This window comes from Entelurus aequoreus, linkage group LG09 (genome assembly GCF_033978785.1).
Source record: "Entelurus aequoreus isolate RoL-2023_Sb linkage group LG09, RoL_Eaeq_v1.1, whole genome shotgun sequence".
Lineage (NCBI taxonomy): Eukaryota > Metazoa > Chordata > Actinopteri > Syngnathiformes > Syngnathidae > Entelurus > Entelurus aequoreus.
Window position 1 is genome coordinate 12,768,664 of NC_084739.1, and position 27,690 is coordinate 12,796,353.

The window sequence follows — 27,690 nt, forward strand, 5'->3', positions numbered from 1 at the left end:
GAAAAAGTTTGTACACCCCTGGGGCATACAAAACGTTGATGGAGGGTTTTAAAGTTGTTTTAAGGCTACAATGGTGACTCCTATTAGCCACACCTTCCAAGCGGTTTTTATCATCTTTAAAGTACACCCCCAAAAAATACATGTGTGTTCTTGTCTCTCGTAATGATTGTAAACAATAGTCGAAATTCCCCAAAAAGTGCAGTTCCCCCTTTAAGTATTTAAATTTGATTGAAAAAAAAATGGTTTTAACATCTCATCGCACGAACAGATACTACATATGCAATCGCATCGTTAAAATTGTACAAACAAATATGGCGGGCCACATTAAATGATGTTGAGGGCCACATTAAAGGCCTACGGAAATGAATTTTTTTTATTTAAACGGGAATGGCAGATCCATTCTATGTGTCATACTTGATCATTTTGCAATATTGCCATATTTTTGCTGAAAGGATTTAGTATAGAACAACGTCGATAAAGTTCGCAACTTTTGGTCTCCGATAAAAAAAAACCTTGCCCCTACCGGAAGTAGCGTGACGTTGTCAGTTGTTCACTCCCTCATATTTTCCTATTGTTTTCAACGCAGCTAGAGCTATTCGGACCATTACCCCATTAATTTGAGCGAGGATGAAAGATTCGTGGATGAGGAACGTTAGAGTGACGGACTAGAATGCAGTGAAATACATATTTTTTTTCGCTCTGACCGTAACTTAGGTACAAGCTGACTCATTGGATTCCACACTTTCTCCTTTTTCTATTGTGGATCACGGATTTGTATTTTAAACCACCTCGGATACTATATCCTCTTGAAAATGAGAGTCGAGAACGCGAAATGGACATTCAGTGCCTTTTATCTCCACGACAATACATCGGCGAAACGCTTTAGCTACGAGCTAACGTGATAGCATCGTGCTTTCACTGCATATAGAAAGAAAAAAAATAAACCCCTGACTGGAAGGATAGATAGAAAATCAACAATACTATTAAACCGTGGACATGTAAATACACGGTTAATGCTTTCCAGGCTGGCGAAGGTTAACAATGCTGTGCTAGCGACGCCATTGAAGCCTACTTAGCAACCGGACCGCACAGAGCTATGCTAAAAACATTAGCTCTCCACCTACGCCAGCCAGCCTTCATCTGCTCATCAACACCCGTGCTCACCTGCGCTCCAGCGATAGGCGGAAGGACGAAGGACTTCACCCGATGCGTTTGGCGGCCCGGAGACGTAGGAAGTCAAGGTGAGGTCGCCGGCTAGCGCGTCTGCTCTCCAACAAAGTCCTCCTGGTTGTGTTGCTGTAGTCCGCTGCTAATACACCGATCCCACCTACAACTGTCTTCTTTGCAGCCTTCATTGTTCATTAAACAAATTGCAAAAGATGTCCAGAATACTGTGGAATTATGAAATTAAAACAGAGCTTTTTGTATAGGATTCTACGGGGTACCATAACTTCCGTTTAACTGACTACGTCACGCGCATACGTCATCATACCGCGACGTTTCAGCCGGATATTTCCCGGGAAATTTTAAATGTCACTTTATAAGTTAACCCGGCCGTATTGGCATGTGTTGCAATGTTAAGATTTCATCATTGATATATAAACTATCAGACTGCGTGGTCGGTAGTAGTGGCTTTCAGTAGGCCTTTAAATGACATGCAGGCCAATGATGTGGAGGGCCAATTTGAATTATGTGGCGGACCAATATGAATTATGTGGCGGGCCAGATCTGACCCCCAGGGTTTGAGTTTGACACCTGTGGTTTAATGATTTACAGACAATCGAATGCTTTAATATGAGCCAACACACGCTCTATTCCTACCCTGATGGATCCTCCCCATAGGAGACTCTTGGCATGCACTCTATCTTCCAACATTTACCAGCAGGTGCTCCCAATAAAAACTTGTTCACCCCTTCTGGCGTCCATCTTTCGCTTAGATTATCGAGCATCTGCATCATTCTACTTTTACACCTCCTAAAGCAGATATATTCAACGAAAATGTTTTCGGGGCCACATTTCCAGAGAACTCAGGACTTCACTATTATTTTTATTTTGTATCTTCCGGAAAACCAGCGTCCTCTACAGCAGTGGTCCCCAACCACCGGGCCGCGGACCGGTACCAGTCCGTGGATCGATTGGTACCGGGCCGCACAAGAAATAAAATAAAAATAAAAATAATAAATAAAATAAAATAAAATATATTTCTATTAAATCAACATAAAAAACACAAGATACACTTACAATTAGTGCACCAACCCAAAAAACCTCCCTCCCCCATTTATCACACTCATTCGCACAAAAGGGTTGTTTCTTTCTGTTATTAATATTCTGGTTCCTACATTATACATCAATATAGATCAATACAGTCTGCAGGGATACAGTCCGTAAGCAAGCAAGATTGTATTTTTTTATGACAAAAAAAATAAAAATAAAAAAATAAAAATGAGTCTTTCACAAGTTGTTTTGAACTGAACTCTCAGGCCTCTGGTAGAACTAAATAAGTTGAATAAATGACTGCATCTGAAGTCCAAAACCAGTGAAGTTGGCACGTTGCGTCATTTGTCAATAAAAACAGAATACAATGATTTGCAAGTCCTTTTCAACCTATGTTCAATTGAATAGACTGCAAAGACAAAATACTTAACGTTCGAACTGAAAAACTTTATTTTTTGTAAATATAAGCTCATTTGGAATTTGATGCCTGCAACATGTTTCAAAAAAGCTGGCACAAGTGGCAAAAAAGTCTGAGAAAGTTAAGGAATGCTCATCAAACACTTATTTGGAACATCCCACAGGTGAACAGGCTAATTGGGAACAGGCGGGTGCCATGATTGGGTATAAGCAATGTCTTTTTCATGGGCGCCCCTGCTTATTTTAGCAAAATTGGTCTCCTCAGTTCCCAAACGTTTACTGAGTGTTGTTAAAAGGAAAGGCCATGTAACACAGTGGTAAAAATGCCCCTGTGACAACTTTTTTGCAATGTGTTGCTGCCATTAAATTCTAAGTTAATGATTATTTGCAAAAAAAAAAAGGAGTATATTGTAGCGTCACGGAAGAGTTAGTGCTGCAAGGGGTTCTGGGTATTTGTTCTGTTGTGTTTATGTTGTGTTACGGTGCGGATGTTCTCCCGAAATGTGTTTGTCATCCTTGTTTGGTGTGGGTTCACAGTGTGGCGCATATTTGTAACAGTGTTAAAGTTGTTTATACGGTCACCCTGAGTGTGACCTGTATGGCTGTTGACCAAGTATGCATTGCATTCACTTATGTGTGTGTAAAAGCCGCATATATTATGTGGCTGGGCCGGCACGCTGTTTGTGTGGAGGAAAAGCGGACGTGACGACAGGTTGTAGAGGACGCTAAAGGCAGTGCCTTTAAGGCACGCCCCCGATAATGTTGTCCGGGTGGAAATCGGGAGAATGGTTGCCCCAGGAGATTTTCGGGAGGGGCACTGAAATTTGGGAGTCTCCCGGGAAAATCGGGAGGTTGAAACCGATACCGATAATTTCCGATATTACATTTTAAAGCTTTTATCGGACATCTCTAGTTATAGAGTTTTCAGCCAATCAGAATTCAGCTAGCTTATGTTGCCATGCTGTACCAAATCTGCCGGAGGCCTTCAGAATCAACAATGTGGGCGTGACCAACAGTTGCGATAGCCAATCAGATCACAAGTTGTTGTCAGTAAGGCCTTCTCGCTGGCCTATGGCAGATATATATCGTGATGTTATGAGCTAGGTAACATAAGAACTCCATTACCCAGCATGCCACAGTAGTTTTTTAGGTTGTTGAATGTAGCCATGCTGGCAGCTTGATGTTATCGACGAGCACGCTGTGGAGTAAATTTGAAGAACTCAGCCAGCATGCCTCGTCTGCATCTTTTATGATCAGACAGGACAACCAGGCCTGGCCCTAACCAATCTGGCGCCCTAGGCAAGATTTTAGGTGGCGCCCCCCCACATTGGCAGTGAAGTGTATATACTCACAAGAAACCGAATAGCTTTGTCTTTGACCTTGTTTTTTACTTAAAGAAAGCAAATTAACATATTATATGAGAATGTTATGTTATGATTATCTTTAACCGAATCACAGCAGTGCTCAAATTAAAAAACAGCATTCCCTCTCATGTGATATTGCTTGATTAACATTAATGATGTGCACTTTAACAACTAGGCTTACAACTATACCTAATATATAAAGGGGTGGAAAAGTGACTATTACCTGCAGGGCAAACATTAGCTAACCAGAAGGCAATAACAATGTAAACAGAAAACACCTGCTTAAAAGATCTAATACAAATGTCCCTGAGGAATGTAAGGTGGGAGTACTGTAATTACCTAACGTTACATTATTATTTTCCATAACAATTTAGCCCCCTCCACAATACTAACCCGACGTTAAAACAGAACTAGCTATTTATTGATTAGCAATTGCCGAATCATGTAACATTAGCTTAATGCTAAAAAGCCAGGTTACTATCACATTCTGTAACAGACAAATAATTTCATGTAGGCTAACGTTACCTCCCTGCTACCTCTGTCTTTTTCTCGTTTGTCCTCCTCTTCTTTTCTCTTTTTTCTTCCCTGGGCACCTGACAGTTTTGGCCGTTTTGACATCTTGTGTTGATTTTTTGATGCGGTGACGTCCATAAACAGTCATGATACGGGAAGGGAGGGGGCGTAATGGCGCCCTTAGCATTTGCCTATACGGCCTATGCCACGGGCCGGCCCTGAGGACAACACATATATTTGCAAGGCCATTTTCAAGAAGGATATTTAAAGAGAAATTACAACCCCTGGGAGCTTGCTCAGCTGACTCATATGTGAGTTCAGATATTATATTTCTTTATTTTTTCACGTTTAATATGCTTTTTGCTATTTTAATTTTGACAATACCACATAAGATATGTTTTAATTGCTGATGCGGGTTTATTGGTTTTTAAATGCGCCAGAAAATAACCCGTTTTGTACATTGTTGAGGTGATTCAATGCTCAGTGGTGCGTAAATGTGTTTCTGTATAGTATTTCCCCAGCAGTGGTCATGTGGGGACATAAATGATGGTATTTTGAGAGGTAATCATTGAAGTCCGACATCACGGGAGGCCTAGGTGGGAAACACACGGCCCGCCACTGCTTTTGGGCGTTTTGTAAATTTCATGGCCACACTTTTGCGATCATATTTTATGAATGATATCGCAAGAAGCGGTTGTCTTCTTCGTTACTCATATGTATTTCTACATTTTGATCACCCATCTTAATAATTTTTTTTTTTTTTTTTTCAGTATCTTAAAATATTATGTCACCTAAACCAATTAAAAATATGAAGTAGATATTTGAAATAAATGTGTGAAACGGTTTTCTTACAAAAAAAAAAAGGATTATTACTTGCCAGGTCTCAATGTTACTGTTACTGTTGGAATGGTGTGGTTAGTCTCCTTATTGTGACACCCCCCCCTGGTGGAGCTAACGTCCTTTCAAGTCCAACCGGCTGCGACTGAGCCCGACCCCGCCCCCCTCGTGTCCTGAGCGGGCTCTCCCTGTGCACTCACCGAACATCCCGACAACAGCAGCCGCTACTTGGGGGGACCTCTTTTGGACGAGCTCGTCCGCAGGACAACCGGAGACTCCTCGGCGGGGAAAACATCCCAAAAGTCTCGGAAAGAAGCGCAAAGACTGATTAAAGTTGAAGTCCGATACACGAAAGCGTTTCCCTGGGTGGGGGAAGGAATACTGTTGTCCTGGAGCATTTCTTGAGGTAAGTCGCTGACTGTTAACTGACTTGTGTTCGATTTGAAGGCTAACTGCGTTTTATTTGGGATGTCGTCTTTGACGAACGTGTTTTGGCCGACTAATGAGCGCAAACAAGATGCTAAAATGGAGTCATTGGTTAATGGCTGCCTCGATAACGTGTTTTAGTGCTTAATTGGTTGCTAGCTTGAGTCCTGATCAGTGCGTCTTTACTTGAACAGTAAAATGTCCAAAGTGTGGCGCAGTGGCCATATTTGGCTCACTTCCGGTTCTGTTATGAACCCTTTTTTATTTTTCTAAAAAATAACAACAATAAATTAATAATGATGGGACTGTGATTTGCTTTGTCACCTATAACAGTGGTCCCCAACCACCGGGCCGCGGACCGGTACCGATTGGTACCGGGCCACACAAGAAATAAAAAAAATAAAACATTTGTTTTTCTTTTTTATGAAATCAACATAAAAAACACAATATATACATTATATATCAGTATAGATCAATACAGTCTGCAGGGATACAGTCGGTAAGCACACATGATTGTATTTATTTATGTAAAAAAAAAATATATATATTTTTTTTGTGGGACAAATTTTCAAGCGTTGACCAGTCCGCAGCTACAAAAAGGTTGGGGACCACTGACCTATAACACAAATGTGTGATATTGCAGGAATTTTTTGCAAACATATGGTGTGTGTGTTTTGGGGAGGTTTGAAACCGGATGTTGCCTATCAGCCATTGTACTGATGCACAAAATATATTAAAAAAATGGTCCCCACATGGTCAGACTAGTGTTGTCCCGATACCAATATTTTGGTACCGGTACCAAAATTATTTTGATACTTTTCGGTACTTTTCTAAATAAAGGGGATCACAAAATATTGCATTATTGGCTTTATTTTAACAAAAAATCTTACGGTACATTAAACATAAGTTTCTTATTGCAAGTTTGTCCTTAAATAAAATAGTGAACGTACAAGACAACTTGTCTTTTAGTAGTATGTAAGCAAACAAAGGCTCCTAATTTAGTCTGTTGACATATGCAGTAACATATTGTGTCATTTTCCATTCTATTATTTTGTCAAAATTACTTTTGTCAAGTAAAATTAGATCTATATATAATTTAATATTTGGGAGGGTTCTAATCATGTTATGGCTGTTCAGCAGAGGAGACACGGACATCAGTGTGGATCTACGTTAACTTTATTTTTCAACTAATTTACGTACACAACTTACGCAAATACGGGACAGCATACACATTAATCTCGGTCCTTCAACAATAACTATTTCTTCGGAATCAAAATAAATTGTATATATTATATATTAGGTTTGTCCCGATACCAATATTTTGGGACCACAAAAAAATTCATTATTGGCTTTATTTTAACCAAAAATCTTATGGTACAATGAACATATGTTTCTTATTGCAATTTTTTCCTTAAATAAAATAGTGAACATACCAGACAACTTGTCTTTTAGTAGTAAGTAAGCAAACAAAGGCTCCTAATTTAGTCTTTTTACATATGCAGTAACATATTGTCATTTTCCATTCTATTATTTTGTCAAAATTACTAAGAACAAGTGGTAGAAAATTAATCATTAATCTACTTGTTCATTTACTGTTAATATCTGATTATTTTCTCTTTTAACACGTTTTATCTACACTTGTGTTGAAATGTAATAATCACTTAGTCTTCTGTTTGGATGCTTTACATTAGTTTTGGATGATACCACAAATTTGGGTATCAATCCGATACCAAGTCGTTACAGGATCATACATTGGTCATTTTCAAAGTCCTCATGTGTCAAGGGACATATTTCTTGAGTTTATAAACATAATAAAAACAATTTTAATACGAAAGAAGATATTGTGATGCCAAAATTTTTTGACGTAATCATAGTAGTATCGACTATATACACTACTGTTCATCTTTATCATCAGTTTTAAGCCAAAATGCGTCCGTTCTCCCTTTTCTCTCTACACACTGTGTCTGCTTGTAAGTACTCCGTGATTGTGCACTGCCGAACATGCTCCTCTGCTCGTAAAACCAGGAATGACATGACGTGACGACGACGGTGTGGGACTGGTACTTTTCAGAGGCGGGATAGAACCGAACATGATTCGTTAGTATCGCGGTACGATACTATACTATACCGTACAACACTAGGTCAGACCACCAATTTCTTGTTAGGATTGTGTTGCTTTTAATTATGTTCCGTTTGTGTGTGTGTGTGTGTGTGAGAGCAGAGAGCAAGTCAACTTGCAATGTGCAGCTGTTGGTGTGCACACATCCATCCTTTCTTCCTTGTCTCATGACCCCTCCAGCTGTTTTTCTTTTTTTTTCTTTTATTTTTTTTATCAAAGTCCAGTAGCACTAATCCGTAGGTGAAAGGTCACAGAGAAGATGCCAGAGAGCAGTGTTTTGTTTTATGTTGCAGGCGAGTTGCGTATAATAAATGGATTTGATTGTGGAGTCGCGATGAAACCGCTTCAAGGTCTGATTGGATCATAAATAATCCACACGGGAGCATCTCTTCTCCTCAGTGCTTAACCTCCAGTTGGTGCGCTCGTTTAGATGGTTGGATAACGTAAACATGACGTGTTAATGCCGTAGGATGCCCGTAAAAGTCACTTAACTTTGATGACAAGAATATAGCGCTGGGCGATGTACCGATTTTATAGTTAATATCGGTATATGTTAGAAAACGGTATGTATTTGAGACCTGTATATTTTAGAAAGCGGTTTGTATTTGAGACAATACCGCCATACCGGTATTTTTTGACGTGCCTTTGTTACGGCCGTTTGACCTTTTCTGCACCTAACAGGTGAAGCACAGGGCATCCTCTTCTCTGATGAAGCACTGTGACGCGTATCAAACTTTATTTTTTTTTATATGGCAGCACAGTACAGACTTCTCGACTCCCGAATTATGCAATGCTTTGGGCAGCGACTGCATTCGGGGATTGGTGAGAAACTACAGCTTTATTTACACATACACCAATTTGCTTAAGAGCCTATATCTCTCCTTGTAGCGACTTTAGCACTAATCTCATCTATTTATGTTGTTTACTTCTATTAGCGACTTTGCACAGAAGCTAACGATAGTAGTTTTAAAACTTAACAGCCAGCGGCTCGCACCGCAGTGAGCGAGTAGAAGCTCCATCTATGCAGTGCACAAGTGTGAGGCTATAAACCTAACGTTAATGAACAAAATTAACTTTGACATTTTAACGACAAACTAATTACTTCATAAGAATAAACAACACATTACATCTGGACTGTATATAAATACGTATTTTGAAAATGTAATTTTGTTTATAAATTATATGCAATCTGTTGTTAAGTTGCCTGATTTTGAGTGTACATAAATTAATGTGTGTGTTGCTGAGCCCGACCTGGACATAATCTGGACTGGACCTGGTTTTAAGAACCCTTTAAACAATCTAATTTCATGGACAACCAGGTCTGGTGAAGATAAAGTCCTTTTAAAAAAATAAAATAAGATAAATAAATAAAAAACATTTTCTTGAAAAAAAAAAAAAGTAAAACAATATGAAAACAGTTACATAGAAACTAGTAAATAATGAAAGTGAGTAAAATTAACTGTTCAAGGTTAGTACTATTAGTGGACCAGCAGCACGCACAATCATGTGTGCTTACGGACTGTATCCCTTGCAGACTGTATTGATATATATTGTAGGAACCAGAATATTAATAACAGAAAGAAACAACCCTTTTATGTGAATGAGTGTAAATGGGGGAGAGAGTTTTTTTTGAGTTGGTGCACTAATTGTAAGTTTATCTTGTGTTTTTTATGTTGATTTAATAAAAAATAAAAACATATTACGTTACTACTTAAAACAAAAATAATCTGAGTACTCAACACTGATTATCTAGCTGTATAACACTAAGGCAACCTTTAGTAAATAGTTTTTAACAAAAAAAGGTGAAATAACTGTAAACAGGTTTTATATTTTAGTAGGGATGATGTTTGATAAGAAATTATCGAGTTCGAGTCTATTATCGAATCCTCTTATCGAACCGATTCCTTATCGATTCTCTTATCGAGTCCAGATAGGTTGTTGTATATGGAAAAAAACACACAATATTTGGTTTAACAAAAGCTCACTTTTATTATATAAGAAAACAATTTAATCTAAAAAATAAATAAATATTGACTGTTGCCCCCCTAAAAAAAAAATAAAAAAAATATTGACTGTTGTTACCCAAAGTATATTAAGTGGGATTTTTCAGAAAAACAAATATATAAGGTAACACAAAAACAACCTGTCTCTGTGATCACTATAGGTGTATAAATAATACTAGTGTTAAATAAAATCAGTCCCTTGGGCACGAAACTGAAAATAATACAGCTCTCCAAAAAGTGCACTTCTGCTGCTATTTGACATAACTGTTTGTTATGATGCTCTGACATTTTTGCACTTTATTTCTTTATTGAAAGAAAATTCTATGAATAGAAAAGTTGTTTGCAAATGTGGTTACAATGCTAAAAAATGAAAAGTTAAAGCTAAAAAAAGAAATACACTTTATTGAGTTAACATTATTTCTTTATAGGGGGAAAGATGTTATGAGCTAGGGAATATAACAACTACACTACCCATCATGCAACGGGAGTGACGAGCATGCGCGGTAGCCCCGAAAAGTGTTGTTGCATGTCGTCACCCGTGAAAGTAAACGTCAAGAACTCAGCCAACACGCCTCGTCTGCATTATTTATAATTAGACAGACAACACATATACAGTGTGATTTTGTTTTGTTTACAAGGAAAGAAAAACAAAAGTTGAAAAAGGGAGATCATGTCATATATGTATGTGCTGCGGTTGCTATAAGAACGTTGCGACAGCTGCCGTAAAGGAGGTGCGTTGCTATGTTTCCGGTTGGTCGTAAAAGTGTTCGTCATGTGTTTGTAGTCTGCTCAAATCTCCCAGTAAAGTTATTCATTGGATTATACCTTTTGTTTTGAACTTTATTACACCTTGGAGCACTTTTTCCCGTCCATTTTTTTCCTGCTTTCGTTATCTGCGCTTAATGACCGAGCTACGTGACTGATTTCTTGTGATGTCACACGGAGCATTTCTGGTCGGGACGGGATTCGTTCCGAGGGATTCGAATATAGAACCAACTCTTTTTCTTTACTATAGTGGTCTCGATAACGGGTACCGGTTTTTAAAAAGGGATTCGAGTCCGAGGACTCGGTTCTTTTCTTATCGAACAACCGGGAAAACCGGTTTCGAGTATCATCCCTATATTTTAGTTTCTTCAAAATAGCCACACTTGGCTCTGATTACTTTTTTTGCACACTCTTGGCATTCTCTCGATGAGCTTCAAGCACACTTGTGAAGTGAAAACCATTTCAGGTGACTACCTCTTGAAGCTCATCGAGAGAATGCCAAGGGTGTGCGAAAAAGTAATCAGAGCAAAGGATGGGTATTTTATAGAAACTAGAATATACATGTTTTCAGTTATTTCACCTTTTTTTGTTAAGTACATAACTCCACATGTGTTCATTCATAGTTTTGATGCCTTCAGTGACAATCTACAATGTAAATAGTCATGAAAATAAAGAAAAGGCATTGAATGAGAAGGTGTGTCCAAACTTTTGGCCTGTAGTGTACATCACTAATTGTCAATTTATGATGGTAATACTAAAAACTCTTGTCGTCGGCCATCCATCCATCCATCCATTTCTACCGCTTATTCCCTTCGGGGTCGCGGGGGGCGCTGGAGCCTATCTCAGCTACAATCGGGCGGAAGGCGGGGTACACCCTGGACAAGTCGCCACCTCATCGCAGGGCCAACACAGATAGACAGAAAACATTCACAGTCACATTCACACACTAGGGCCAATTTAGTGTTGCCAAATCAACCTATCCCCAGGTGCATGTCTTTGGAGGTGGGAGGAAGCCGGAGTACCCGGAGGGAACCCACGCAGTCACGGGGAGAACATGCAAACTCCACACAGAAAGATCCCGAGCCCGGGATTGAACTCACGACTACTCAGGACCTTCGTATTGTGAGGCAGACGCACTAACCCCTCTGCCACCGTGCTGCCCCTGTCGTCGGTCAAATGTATGTAATTTATTAGGGCTGCAACTAACAACTAATTTGATAATAGATTAATCTGTCGATTATTACTTCGATTACTCGATTAATAATCGGATAAAAGAGACAAACTACATTTCTATCCTTTCCAGTATTTTATTGGAAAAAAAAACAGCATACTGGCACCATACTTATTTTGATTATTGTTTCTCAGCTGTTTGTAAATGTTGCAGTTTATAAATAAAGGTTTATAAACATAAAAATAAAAATAAATAAATAAAATAAAAATAGCCTCTGCGCATGCGCATAGCATAGATCCAACGAATCGATGACTAAATTAATAGCCAACTATTTTTATAATCGATTTAATCGATTAGTTGTTGGCCCTATAATTTATATCGTATATCGTCAATATCGTGCAACCCTAGCGCCGAATATATTTGTGACGGCCAGCCACAAATACATGAATGTAGGGGAAACACTGATAGCATGTTCGATTGATTTCAATTACACAATTTTTTGTCATTTGGAATTAATGTCAATTTTGATTGAGCTTTGCCATTTTGGCTACTTTAAGGAGCATTTGACAATTTTATATCAGATGTAAAAAATAAAAAAAATATTCTCTACCAACATTAATTAATTCAACACAACCTGAATTGTTTGCACATAAAACAACAAAAAATGACAGAAATGTCTCCAGGATCTCTCAAGGGCTAAATTCCACTACTACAGTTACGTCACCTCTACACTGGAGTATTCAGGTATTGTACCAACTCACTAGCTCATCCTTCCACTGTCTCCTGAGATCAGCATGGGCTAGGTGAGTGCGTATGCTGGGACGCACAGGAGGGGAGCGACAAGAGGATGTATTTGCAGGTGCTGGTAGGGGGTGATAACCAAGCTGTCAGGAGATCAGGGTTGCAGCAGCTTAAGTAGAGGAGGCCAGCTATGGGAGGGGAAGGGCGTGATGCCGAGAGAGCGTCTTCATGACGGAGATTTGATATGTGACGCAAGCGGAGTCAGAGCTCTGTCACGGTCACGGTCAATGTGGCGTTAGCATCGTAATTTAAAGCGTAGTCCAAAAACTGTCCAGTTGACCCTTTTCCACTGCTTAATACGACACAGCTCGACTTGCTTTTGGCACTTTTACACCTGTAACACCAGGATTTCTTTAGTAAAAAATTTTTTTAATTGGTTCTTGAAAATTGCGAATGGATTTAGAATCGGAATAAATGGATGTGAAAGTTTGTTTTTCTTTGAGCACCTGTAGTAGACAGTAGATACGAGATCATACGACACACCCCTTTAACCTGCATGGTTACAGCGACCAGGGCATTCCATGCTTATAGCCAAGTAGGCACGACACTTTAACAGTTTGTAACAATGCTCACATATCTTGTATTTGATATAACTACCGTATTTTTCGGACTATAAGGCACACTTAAAATCCTTTCATTTTCTCATAACTCGACAGTGCGCCTTATAACCCGGTTCGCCTAATGTACGGAATAATATTAGTTGTGCTTACCGACCTCAACGTTATTTTATTTGGTACATGGTGAACTGATAAGTGTGACAAGTAGATGGCAGTCACACATAAGATATATGTGTAGACTGCAATATGACTCAAGTAAACAACACCAACATTTTATATGTTCCATTTAAAATATAGAACATTACACACGGCGCTCAAAAATCTATCAAAATGTTTTTTTGGTAAGCTATGAAGCCACACCGCTTGATGGTTGTACTGTGCTTCAACATAAGAGTATTATTATGGTGTGTGTACAAGGTAAGACATATTATCTGGCGTTTTGTTTCGCAATATTATGCAAAAGCAACTTTTCTTACCTTCTGGTACCTGCTGATCTGTATTTGGGATCTGCATAAATCCTGAAAATTTGCGCGTGTCCGCCTTTGTAGTACGTGCCGACACCAGAGTCCATAAGCTTCTTCTTTTTCTCTATCTTCTTGTTATGGGACATTCATCCTCTACTGTTGCCATTTCTAATATAAAGTAGTGTAAAGTTCTTACTTATATCTGTCAGTAAACTCGCCATGAAAGCGCTAAAACATACCGGTGTAGTGAGTTTACATTATTCACCCAATAATCTTTAGTTATTAGAGAGTTCCGTTTTTTCACGGGACACATTTCCGGCGATGTTATTGCACTAGTGAGCCACGGATGAGGAGATGCTGCTCCGTTATTGATTCAAGTAAAGTCTGAATGTCATTAAAACAGTTAGCTCCATCTTTTGACACTTCTTCAACTCCCGTCCTTGTACGCTACACCGCTACAACAAAAGATGACAGGGAGAAGACGCTGCCGAAGGTCAGCCACGTAAATAAGACCGTCCACAAAACGGCGCATCCTGAAGCGACTGTCAGAAAGCAACTTAAAGATGGTCTGTAAAACATAATCTATGCAAAATTTTGAGCAAAGAACCACCATTACATGTTATGTAGACCACAAGGAAGTGTTTTCAGTTTAGAAAAAAATAAAATAATATGACCCCTTTAATGCGCCCCATAATCCGGTGCGCCCTATGGTCCGGAAAATACGGTATATTGCATATTTAGGGCTTGTTGGTGTGATTGCTGTTACAATCACAGATGAGTTTTAAAATCAATCTCACTTTTATGAATTACAGTACATTTTTGAGATTGTATTCTGAATAAATGAGGCACTATGGGAGCTCACTACTTCCTTTCAAGACAGACTGTGGTGGCGCCTTCTGTTCAGGAGGACCCGGCGGCTGCTTAATGCGCTCATTAGCTAAAATGACATGTATTTTGGAGAAAGGGGGAGGGCTGTATTATCTGGGAAATTTTAGGAGCACTGTTAGATAACAAAGTCATAAAAAAAAATCTAGCATAAAACATGATGTTCATTGGATGTATCTGACCCATCACCTTTTGATGCTCAATTAGCAAAATGTCCCCTGCGCAGCCATCTGGGCTTAACTTTCATTCCACTGCAGTGCAGTGATGATGGCGCCATGGATGGGTGGAGGGGATTGTGTTTTTAAGTTTATTTTCATACTGTAATATAGGACGTTAACGCCAGGAAACTCCACCTCACACTGGACTACAAAATATCCTTCTTTCCCCTACCATACCTCAGGTATACAGTAATGGAACTCACGTAGATGTTGCTCGATGTCACAAAGAGATTCCTTGTATCATGTCTTGTGTGTGTTGTTTTCACATAAGCTCATGAATGTAATGTTGCTCCTGACTTCCAGTTTGGCTTCTAATTCCCCTCAGCTGTCACATGTCCAACATCGCGTCAACAGCGGCTGTCAGAACGTTTTAACAGCAAAAGGGAGAGAAAGGCTCTCTTGTCACACACAAACACACACACACGTGCGCGCACACTCGCACGCGCACACACACACACGTAACTGCAAACTGTAATTTGTAGCAGCCTGGGTTTGGGGTGACATTTCTTGCTTTTTATGGGCTTGTTTTGTACTGGCAATGTTGCAACACCAAATTAATTCACAACTATGGTTCAACTATCAATACTATACTCATACTCTTTTTGGCATCAAGTAGGTGTGTATATACAGTGTTTCCCACACATTCATTTATTTGTGGCGGCCCGCCACGAAAGAATTACGTCCGCCACAAATTAAAAAAATTAAAAAAAATTTTTTTTTTTTTTTGTCCTGTCCAGCTTCTCAGGCAAATCATATAGTTGATGTAGATGCCCATATAGGCTATTCAGATTTACTTTACAAAAGAGAAGTGTAGGATACTTCTCTTGTTGCCTTATTTGTATTTGACCACTACTGTTTTCTGTTTATTTGTTACTGACTGTGGCAGGACACCTCTGCCTCTGTTTCACTTTATGTTGCTGGTAAATAATATGGTTGTAGTAGTAGGCTAAAGTTAAATTATTTAGTATGCACTAATTAAAGGGGCAGAGCTTTAAGAGACATTTTAGCTTTTATATTTTATAAGATATATTTTTTGTAAGAGCCACAATTAATAAATATATTTCAGTGAATAACTTATTGTTCAAATCTGTATATAAATATGTACATAAAGTGTTGTAATTATATTGTAAAATGGATGGATGGATGGATGGATGAACGTTTAAAACAAAACTGTTATTATTAATTAGTAAGTATACATTTTTGAGCCTTTTTAGAGAAAATCATATCATTGTAGTAAATTATGCAAATTACTCTGATGATGTCATGGTGACCATGCCCATAGCCACGCCCCCACCGCCACAGGTATCTTGGCAGTTTATGGGAAACACTGGATTGCACGGTACAGTACATATTCCGTACAATTCAATCAATCAATCAATCAATGTTTATTTATATAGCCCTAAATCACAAAAGTCTCAAAGGGCTGCACAAGCCACAACAACATCCTCGGCACAGAGCCCACACTAGGGACGTCGATGACCACTAAATGGTAACACCCGAATAAGTTTTTCAACTTGTTTAAGTCGGAGTCCACGTTAATCAATTCATGGTACAAATATATACTATCAGCATAATACAGTCATCACACAAGTTAATCATCAGAGTATATACATTGAATTATTTACATTATTTAAAATCTAGAGGGTGGAATGCGGAGGGGGTTGGGGCGGGGGGGTTGGATTGGGTTGCTATCAGCATTATTCAGTCATCAACACTTATATCATCTGAGAAATGGACATTGTAACAGTGTAGGTCTCACTTGGTAGGATATGTACAGCGAGCAGTAAACATAGTGAGCTCAGAAAGCATTAGAACAAGTATATACATTTGATTATTTACATTTGATTATTTACAATCCGGGGAGGTGGGATGTGGTGGGGGGATGGGGTTAGGCTAGGGTTGTAGCTGCCTGGAGGTGTTCTTTTAGTGCGGTTTTGAGGGAGGATAGAGATGCATTTTTTTTACACCTGTTGGGAGTGCATTCCATATTGATGTGGCATAGAAGGAGAATGAGTTAAGACCTTTGTTAGATCGGAATCTGGGTTTGACGTGGTTTGTGGAACTCCCCCTGGTGTTCTGGTTATGGCGGTCATTTACGTTCTGGAAGTAGTTTGACATGTACTTCGGTATCAGTGAGGTGTAGCGAATTTTATAGACAAGGCTCAGTGCAAGTTGTTTTACTCTGTCCTCCACCCTGAGCCAGCCCACTTTGGAGAAGTAGATAGGAGTGAGGTGTGATCTGGGGTGGAGGTCTAGAAGTAACCTGACTAGCTTGTTCTGGGATGTTTGGAGTCTTGATTTGAGGGTTTTGGAGGTGCTGAGGTACTAGGAGGTGATCACGTTTACACAGCTGTTTTTACACATAATCTGCGACTTCTTCTGCGACTTCTGTTTGTCTGAAATTGTCATTACTGCCACAATTGGTGGAAAAGTGTATTACAACTGAGTACCGCTGTGGCCCTTATGAACCACAGCTGAGAGACAGATAGTTTTTGCCTTCTAGGGGACGCTTGACCATAACCATAAATAAACCCTGATCCAATAGACTCGATTCATTCTGAACATTCTAGCTATCTAATAGATTGTATATTTATTCTTTTATGATATCGGGCCGTCGTGCCTGTGTGTGTGATTGACGTTTGTTATTGTGGTGGCACTGCTTCACACCTGAAGTTCCTGGTGAATAAAAAAAGTACTTGAATTGATATAAACAAAATTTACCTGGTGAACTTTGGCTAAAATTATTGTTACATTTATTTTTCACAACTCCGTCTCACAGTTGGTTTTGATTGATTGAAACTTTTATTAGTAGATAGTACAGTACATATTCCGTACAATTGACCACTAAATGGTAGCACCCGAATACGTTTTTCAACTTGTTTAAGTCGGGGTCCACGTTAATCAATTCATGGTTAGCTAGCAAGGTAACAGGCAAAATAAATCTGCAATTTTTTTGACAAACATTTTGATTTACATTTTTTTCCCCTATTTAAAAAAACTAAAAAACAACAATAAATACAAATTAAAGTTACAGTGCCAATGATTATCACACAGACACTAGGTGTGGCAAAATTATTCTCTGCATTTGACCCATCACCCTTAATCACCCCCTGGGAGGTGAGGGGAGCAGTGAGCAGCAGCGGTGGCCGCACCTGGGAATCATTTTGGTGATTTAACCCCCAATTCCAACCCATGATGCTGAGTGCCAAGCAGGGAGGTAATGGGTCCCATTTTTATAGTCTTTGTTATGACTCTATAGTCTTTGGTATGACTCAAATGACAGAGATCATTCAAAACATTTTCTTTGATCAAAAACTAGTTGTCTAAATGACACTGCATCTTACTCGGAGCAAAATTGTCATTTGTTTAATGTCGTTCTTTTTAGACCAGATATAAATTGTACTTTTTATGCAGTAATTTTCCAAAAACTAAATTAAGAGAATTAAAATGTAGTATTGTACATGCATTAAAAAAAGAGAAACATGTGTGTTCTTCTCTTACTTAAAGATTGTGAATGATAGGCAAAATTCCCCCAAAAGTCTTTAAGCTTTATTCTAGGACGTAATGACGTAATTCAATTACGTACGTAACACATGCACACACATTAGTTTTGGGTGTTGTTAGCTAATAATAGCGAGTTGGATTGATTGATTGATTGAGACTTTTATTAGTAGATTGCACAGTACAGTACATATTCCGTACAATTGACCACTAAATAGTAACGCCCGAATAAGTTTTTCAACTTGTTTAAGTCGGGGTCCATGTTAATCAATTCATGATAGTTAACGTCAGCTGTCATTAAATGTATATTCTATCATAACCATGATAGCCATGGGACAATTGTATGAGGTATTCAAAATGTGTCATGTCCATACCATTTAGATATAGACACGTTCTGCCCTCCTCAAAATTTCCCCTTTAATTAGCACCCCTCTTTTACAGACTTCAATGCACCCAATTAAAGGCCACCCTTCCTGTCTATTATCTTACTTGTATGAAAACTTTTTAAGGGTTTGCTGTGGTGTGTCATAAGCGAATCGCAGCTCCATTGACTAGCTGTTGGAAACCGATACAGTGTTTCCCATAAACTGCCAAGATACCTGTGGCGGTGGGGGCGTGGCTATGGGCGTGGTCACCATGACATCATCGAGTAATTTGCATAATTTACTACAATGATATGATTTTCTCTAAAAGGCTCAAAAAATGTATACTTACTAATTAATAATAACAGTTTTGTTTTAAACGTCCTTCCATCCATCCATCCATCCATTTTACAATATAATTACAACACTTTATGTACATATTTATATACAGATTTGAACAATAAGTTATTCACTGAAATATATTTATTAATTGTGGTTCTTACAAAAAATATATCTTATAAAATATAAAAGCTAAAATGTCTCTTAAAGCTCTGCCCCTTTAATTAGTGCATACTAAATAATTTAACTTTAGCCTACTGCTACAACCATATTATTTACCAGCAACATAAAGTGAAACAGAGGCAGAGGTGTCCTGCCACAGTCAGTAACAAATAAACAGAAAACAGTAGTGGTCAAATACAAATAAGGCAACAAGAGACACTTCTCTTTTGTAAAGTAAATCTGAACAGCCTATATGGGCATCTACATCAACTATATGATTTGCCTGAGACGCTGGACAGGACAAAAAAAATATTAAAAAATATTTTTATTTTTTTATTTTTTATTTGTGGCGGACGTAATTATTTCGTGGCGGGCCGCCACAAATAAATGAATGTGTGGGAAACACTGCAATAGCAGTGAGTCTTGAAAGCCTCTACAGTGTGTAAGAAAAGATGGAATCAATGCAGAGTGTATCGGAAGCCCACCAACTGCTCCCAAACATCCATTAGTGGGCCAGTTAAACCATGTTTGCCCATTGCAAGACGTCTTTGCTGAAGCGGCAGCTCGTCTTTGCCTGCATCCGTCATTGCCTTCTTCCTCTGCTCTTCGCTCTGCCAGGGAGGTAATGCAGCCTTGCATGTCACCATGTGTCACAAGGCTGATGTACGACGGACGGTCAGGAAGGACCCGTGATGAAACAGCAGCCCACCTACACAAAATGCAAGACAAGGTTGATGGATGAGATGAATTGGGCCAAGTATGGTGGAACAGCACAGGAACTTCCAGATGTGTTTTTTTTTTTTAAAGAGAGAGAGAGACTGACCAATATTGTTTACCGCGCATGAATGAACATTTTGTGATGTCTTAATCTGTAGATTTAAGAAAATAATAATATCTCAAATGTTATATCTCGCATGTTGTAAAAGTCACGGTTGTAATAGTCAAACGTTGTTATACATTTAGTTGTAAATGCACGTTATGGGCACGTTATGTTAGATAACAGATGGGAACCCAGTGTTTCCTATAGAACGGCAATATATTTGTGGTGACGGGGTGTGGTGTCAGTGATGTCATTGTATAATTTACATAATTGCTTATGATGCATATATACCAGACCTGGGCATTCTGCGGCCCGCGGGCCGCATCTGGCCCTTTGTGCGTCCCTGTCCGGCCCGCGTGAGGCCAATCATAAATTACAAAATACATTTTAAGAAGTATCTATGTCGAGTGTGCAATACAACGGTGCTGCTTTTGTTTTGAAAAGCGTTATTTGTATTACTTCCGTGTGGACGTGTGCGATTGTGAGTGAATTGAACAGCGCAACCACAAATTACAAAATACATTTTAAAAAACATCTATGTCGTGCGCGCTACACAACAGTGCTGCTTTTATTTTGAAAAGTGTTATTTATGTGCGTATGTCCGGGTGTAACCTGTGAGTGGAGGTGCACAGCGACAAGTGATGAGACGCTGAAAAGAGAAAAGTTGATGACGAATGCCGTGTTTTCAACAAGACATGGACTGCCAAGTATTTCTTTACAGAAATTAAAGGGAAAGCCGTGTGCTTAATTTGTGGTACACAGCTTGCTGTGTTTAAAGAATACCATTTGAATCGCTACTACATGACGAAGCAAGAGGGAAAATACCGGAATCTGTCTGATGAAGAGCGCGCAAGGGAGGCTGATGCGTTGATGGTAAAACTGCAAACCCAACAAGGACTTTTTGCCATATTTCACACCCCCTGAGATGCAGCTGCCAGGACAAGTTTTGTCATTTCTCACAAAAGCGCCAGAAAAAGTAAGGCGTTTTCTGACAGAGAGTTTATTAAGGAGTGCTTATTGGACTCTGTTGCGCTGTATGCCCGGAGACTTGGACTGTTTTTCGCTGGCTTTGGATGAGAGCTGTGATGTACGTGACACCGCCCAACTGCTCATCTTCTTACGTGGGATAACTGCCGACTTTCAAATCACGGAGTAGCTGGCAGCCATGCAGTCAATTAAAGAGACAACCACAGGTAATGACTTGTTCACATAGGTAAATGCGTGTTTGGACATGTTAGGACTGAAATGGGACAAGCTGGCAGGTGTGACAATCCAATCCACTTTATTTACACTACCGTTCAAAAGTTTGGGGTCACCCAAACAATTTTGTGGAATAGCCTTCATTTCTAAGAACAAGAATAGACTGTCGAGTTTCAGATGAAAGTTCTCTTTTTCTGGCCATTTTGAGCGTTTAATTGACCCCACAAATGTGATGCTCCAGAAACTCAATCTGCTCAAAGGAAGGTCAGTTTTGTAGCTTCTGTAACGAGCTAAACTGTTTTCAGATGTGTGAACATGATTGCACAGGGGTTTTCTAATCATCAATTAGCCTTCTGAGCCAATGAGCAAACACATTGTACCATTAGAACACTGGAGTGATAGTTGCTGGAAATGGGCCTCCATACACCTATGTAGATATTGCACCAAAAACCAGACATTTGCAGCTAGAATAGTCATTTACCACAATGTATAGGGTGTATTTCTTTAAAGTTAAGACTAGTTCAGTAAGACCTCATTGAAAAGTACAGTGTTTTTCCTTCAAAAATAAGGACATTTCAATGTGACCCCAAACTTTTGAACGGTAGTGTGTATAGCACATTTAAACAACAAAATGTTTCCAAAGTGCTGCACAACAATATTAAAAACAATATTCAAATATTATCCTTAGCTCCACCAATGACTGAATAAAAAGAAACAATAATTACATATAAAACCAATATAAAAAACAATATAAAATAAATATGATTAAAAACGATTTTTAACAACAGATGGTTGTCCAAATCTGACGGGGAAAAATGTTGGATAATGCAGGATAAAGTGACAGAAATTAACCCTGTGCAGAAATAGACATTTCTGCATTGTATAATACATCAGGAAGTGTTGTGTAAAACAGTGTTAAAAATAAAACCATCAAAAGCAATCTGCTTTTGTATAAAGTTAAGTTAGGTTAAATTAAATTATTATTATTATTATTATTATCATCATTATTTATCTTACGGTATATAAAAAATAATATTGAGCAAAATTTAATTGAAATATTGTCGTGTGGCCCTCCAGCAGTGCTTGGGTTGCTTATGCGGCCCCCGGTAAAAATTAATTGCCCACCCCTGATATATACAGTTGTGGTCAAAAGTTTACATACACTTGTAAAGAACATAATGTCATGGCTGTCTTGAGTTTCCAATAATTTCTACAACTCTTATTTTTTTGTGATAGAGTGATTGGAGCACATACTTGTTTGTCACAAAAACATTCATGAAGTTTGGTTCTTTTATGAATTTATTATGGGTTTACTGAAAATGTGACCAAATCTGCTGGGTCAAAAGTATACATACAGCAATGTTAATATTTGGTCCCTTGGCAAGCTTCACTGCAATAAGGTCCTTTGGTAGCTATCCACAAGCTTCTGGCAAGCTTCTGGTTGAATTTTTGACCACTCCTCTTGACATAATTGGTGCAGTTCAGCTAAATGTGTTGGTTTTCTGACATGGACTTGTTTCTTCAGCCACATGTTCTCAATGGGGTTTAAGTCAGGACTTTGGGAAGGCCTTTCTAAAACCTTAATTCTAGCCTGATTTAGCCATTCCTTTAACACCTTTGACGTGTGTTTGGGGTCATTGTCCTGTTGGAACACCCAACTCAGCCAAGACCCAACCTCCGGGCTGATGATTTTAGATTGTCCTGAAGAATTTGGAGGTAATCCTCCTTTTTCATTGTCCCATTTACTCTCTGTTAAGCACCAGTTCCATTGGCAGCAAAACAGGCCCAGAGCATAATACTACCACCACCATGCTTGGTGGTAGGAACGGTGTTCCTGGGATTAAAGGTCTCACCTTTTCTCTTCCAAACATGTTGCTGGGTATTGTGGCCAAACAGCTCAAATTTTGTTTCATCTGACCACAGAACTTTCCTCCAGAAGGTCTTATCTTTGTCCATGTGATCAGCAGCAAACTTTAGAAGGGCTTCCTTCTTGCATGGTAGCCTCTCAGTCCATTGCGATGCAAAACACACTTGACTGTGGACACCTGTGTTCCAGCAGCTTCCAATTCATTGCAGACCTGCTGTTTGGTGGTTCTCGGTTGACTCTTGATCATCCTGACCAATTTAGTCTAAGCAGCATACTTTGCATTTTTTTCCTGATCGTGGCAGTGACAAAACTGCGCCATGCACTTTATACTTACGAACAATTGTCTGCACAGTTGCTCTTGGGACCTTAAGCTGCTTTGAAATGGCTCCAAGTGACTTTCCTGACTTCTTCAAGTCAATGATTCATTTTTTCAGATCCGTGCTGAGTTCCTTTGACTTTCCCATTGTCATGTTTGTAACCGAGTCTAATGACTGCATCACATGAGCCCTATTTAAATGGGGTCAGAGAAGTCAACAGGTGTCTTCAATCATAATTACTCACATTAAGTTAAGAGGCCTTGCCATGGAGCTAATTTGATTTGATTGTAACTTTTCTACATCACCCAAGTTGATAATGTATGTTGCTGTATGTATACTTTTGACCCAGCAGATTTGGTCACATTTTCAGTAGACCCATAATAAATTCATAAAAGAACCAAACTTAATGAATGTTTTTTGTGACAAACAAGTATGTGCTCCAATCACTCTATCACAAAAAAATAAAAGTTGTAGAAATTATTGGAAACTTAAGACAGCCATGACATTACGTTCTTTACAAGTGTATGTAAACGTTTGACCACGACTGTATCTACTTCTTACATTATATTGTGTTGCTCTATTTCTCAATTGTTCCTGCTTATTTTAGTACTACACTGTAACACAGGCTGCACTTTGTACACCCCTAGTTCATTTAAATATATTATTTTGCCCTCCCTGAATGTTGGAATGTAATTTGACACACATGTAAACAGTTCTTCAAATTAGAGACAAAAAAAGCAACTGGAGGTTGTTTATTGATAGTGTCCTCTATGAAGTTACTGTAAAACTAAACACACATTAATATATACTTGAACTGAACATGCATGTAGAAATCATGTTATATCAACAAAACAGTTTGGCTAAAAAAAATACAGGTAGTCACTAGCTTAATGCTAACATACAATGGACGAGCCCATTGACAGGCAAATAAAAATCAGCATTGCGATCATTTTAAACTTGAATGTTTAACAGATGAGATTTTAATGTAACAAAATTGTCATGAAACAACAAAAGCCTTTTTACTTAAAGGCATATAGTCACCAAACTCTGTGGAAATGACGTTTAGCCGTTAACTTGGTACTACGTGGCTACGTAGTAAACGTGGATGCATATGCAAAAGTGCAATATATTTATCTGTACAGTAATCTATTTATTTATATCTGCACCTTTTGCTCTTTTATCCTGCTTTACCATGAGCTAATGCAACGAAATTTCGTTCTTATCTCTACTGCAAAGTTCAAATTTGAATGACAATAAAAGGAAGTCTAAGTCTATGTGTGTCTGTGTGTACTAACTACAAAGCCTGTTGCTCAAACTTATTTGAAAACAAATAACAATCTTTTCTGGAACATGGTTTCCTTTTTTATCTATTTTTGTATTTTTAAAATGTGTGCCAGTCCTACATTTACTTGAAGCGGGCCGGTTACAGTAAAATTAAAAGTTGGCAGATTTTGATGAAACGTTCAGAAAATGACACCGATGGGATAACGAACAATTGATTAGATTTTCGTGGTGATCCGGATTGCTGTCTGGATTCGGGATTTACAAAAATATATTCTTTACTATTGGGGGGTGAGCTCTGCACTCTCTGAGTGATTTTCTATTATTTATGCGTTCATTATTATTATCAGGAATTGAGCCTATTTACAGAAAGCAAAGAAAAACAAGCGTCATTGCTATTTTTATTACCCATGAATGTGAGTGAATGTTGTCTATCTGTGCTGGCCCTGTAATGTGGTGGCGACTTGTCCAGGGTGTACCCTGCCTTCCGCCCATGTGCAGCTAGGATAGGCTCCAGCACCCCCCGCGTCCACGTAGGGGACAAGCGGTAGAAAATGGATGGATGGATTCACACACGCTACATAAAACAAATATACTGGTCGAGAAATGGCTGCTAATCTGCATTTCGTGGTCCCACCTGTCTAAACTGGCCAATTTTGCTGTTTCCGTTTCGTGGCCACTATAGACAAGTTTGACTGTATGGGTGCTCCAAAAAATAGATTCACATTCAAATTGCAATTTAAATTCATTCAGATTTTTAAATAAGTCATTTAAAAAACTTTTTTTTTTATTGTATTTAATTATTAAATAAACATTTTTGTGATAAAAACGTTAAACGACTATTATTGATATTACTGTTTTTGATACTGTTGATTTATTTAATTTTTGGGTTATCTTTTTTTAGTATTGTATTTAATAAGTATTCACCCCCCGTGACCTTGAAAGGGACAAGCGGTAGGAAATGGATTGATGGATGTTTTTGTATGTCTTTTCAATTGCTTTGTAAATTTGTATCTTAAGTTTAGTAAAGCTGGAATTGTGTTGGAGTTGAGGTTGTTGTATTTAGTTTTATTAGATTGATTAACATTATGTGATTTTTGTAAGTAAACTTAAAAAAAAAAAAAAGAAATAAAACGTTTTTTAGTCCAGCACTGTGTACGTCAGTTGTAAGTTGTACGTCAGCAACAAAGAGGAGCTTTTGTAACCTGTTTTGAAAAGTTTTTATTATAATTTATATACCAAATAATATGTTACAAGCATCGTGTTGAATCAGATTGTCACACCAAGAATCGGAATTTAATTGTGAGGTGCCTAAAGATTCCCACCTCTTATATCTAATTAATGACAATCTATAAATGCAGAAAATAGATGCTTTGTTCAATAAACAGGATGCATGTCTGGAAGTTAATCTTGTAAATTCATCAGAAATGTTCTCATCATTGTTTTCCCCTTCAGTACTGACTTTTTTATGTTGTTCTTCGAAGTTGTAATCTAAGCAAAGGTATTTTATACTCGGTTGTGTGGATATTTTTTTCCACTCAGCTTTTTTTTTGGTACAAAATCAGGCCAGCTTGGAGGATGCGACTGCCAGATGACCCCCTTGGCAGGGTCCAAACAGGACCCTCCCTCGCTTCCCTTTTTCCTGTGTCAGCTGATGGACTTGAGCAAACTGTGGCGAGGTGGTCTTGTACAATCAGGGAGGCAAGGAAGAAGGGGATATGTGAAGGTTTACATCATGATTTCCTGCAAGCTCAAGGTGACTGGTTGGACTTGTCCGTGCTTCCTTAATGGCTGACAGATGTGTTTTCCTGGATTTGTTTTTCTGGGAAACTCTTGGGATTCCGTCCCAGCTGTGGTATGCGCCACATAACTCCCACTACCCCTCTGGTGCAAAAGTTCGCCTTCATCGCCATTGAGATCCCATGACATGAAGAGTCCCAGGACCCGGCAGGCCTTGGATGGTGTCCTAAAACATTGAAACATTTCCACCAAGTGTGACAATTCAGCTTAGTTTTTTAGGTAAGCTATAAACTTTTTAGAATGGAAACAAAGTGGAAATGAAGCCCGTCTTCACTTTAGATATGACTACAACTCAGAATGACGCAGCTCAGTGACCGAGGTGCCGCCGGCCTTTGTGTCAGCTCTGCATTATTCCATGGAGAATTGGTTATGGAGGATTGTGTCCATCTGCTGAGTGGGATTTCTTGTAAATGGGAGGCACAGCACGGATAAAAAATTGCAGGACGACGGGGGAGGAGGGTTGTCTTGTGTGTGATCAGCAGAAAACTGAAGTCTTCAGCAGGAGATGCTCAAGTGTGTGTCTGTTGGCTGAATTCTCAATGAACCGAACCAAATAATGTGATTTTTTTATGCATGTGTCCTCAAGCTTTTGGAAACATTGGAAAGATGCATTGTCCACCAGATCTTTGAAGTTTATATAATACCAGGCTGGGACAGGGACAGCCTTGCTGTGTCTTGGGGTCTCTTGGCGTCCCCCCCTCGGTCCCACCATCACTGAGGGCAGACAGAAGTAGGTCAAAGTTTACTGGAGCGTCCTGTCTGAGTCGGGGGATTGGGGAGGTGAGGCTTAAGGGGGGCGTCTTTCGCACCAGGGACCACCACTTAACTTTTTGTAAACGCATTAATACTAATTCAAGAATATTTATTTGTTGGTAGTTACTTGGACACCGACTTAAACAAGTTGAAAAACTTATTTGGGTGTTACCATTTAGTGGTCAGTTGTACGGAATATGTAATAGTATGTGCAATCTACTAATAAAAGTTTCAATCAATCAATCAGTTTGTTAGTGAAACTCTTACAAACTAATTTCTTGAATTTGAACCACTTGATTAAAATTGTTTAATTGGGTTGGTAATTGCTGCTTTGTTTTCTAATATCTCCATCATTGCCATAGTGCTCTTGTATCACCTACTTGATTGTGCTGTATAAAATTGGTTGACCATCCAGGACACCTCTCTCCATACTTGCCAACCTTGAGACCTCCAATATCGGGAGGAGGGGGGGTCGTGTTTGGGGCGGGGGCGTGTTTGGGGCGTGGTTAAGAGGAGAGTATATTTACAGCTAGA

At 38.9% G+C, this 27,690-nt stretch overlaps 1 protein-coding gene across 1 annotated transcript in view; it reads left to right on the plus strand.

Annotated features, from left to right (window-relative positions):
* Positions 1-5,415: 5,415 nt before the first annotated feature.
* lzts2a (leucine zipper, putative tumor suppressor 2a) overlaps positions 5,416-27,690 on the plus strand; it is a 102,921-nt gene continuing 80,646 nt past the window's right edge. The window contains exon 1 of the mRNA XM_062058078.1: positions 5,416-5,751. The gene's annotated coding sequence lies outside the window, so the exon portion shown is untranslated. The remainder of the gene's footprint in view (positions 5,752-27,690) is intronic.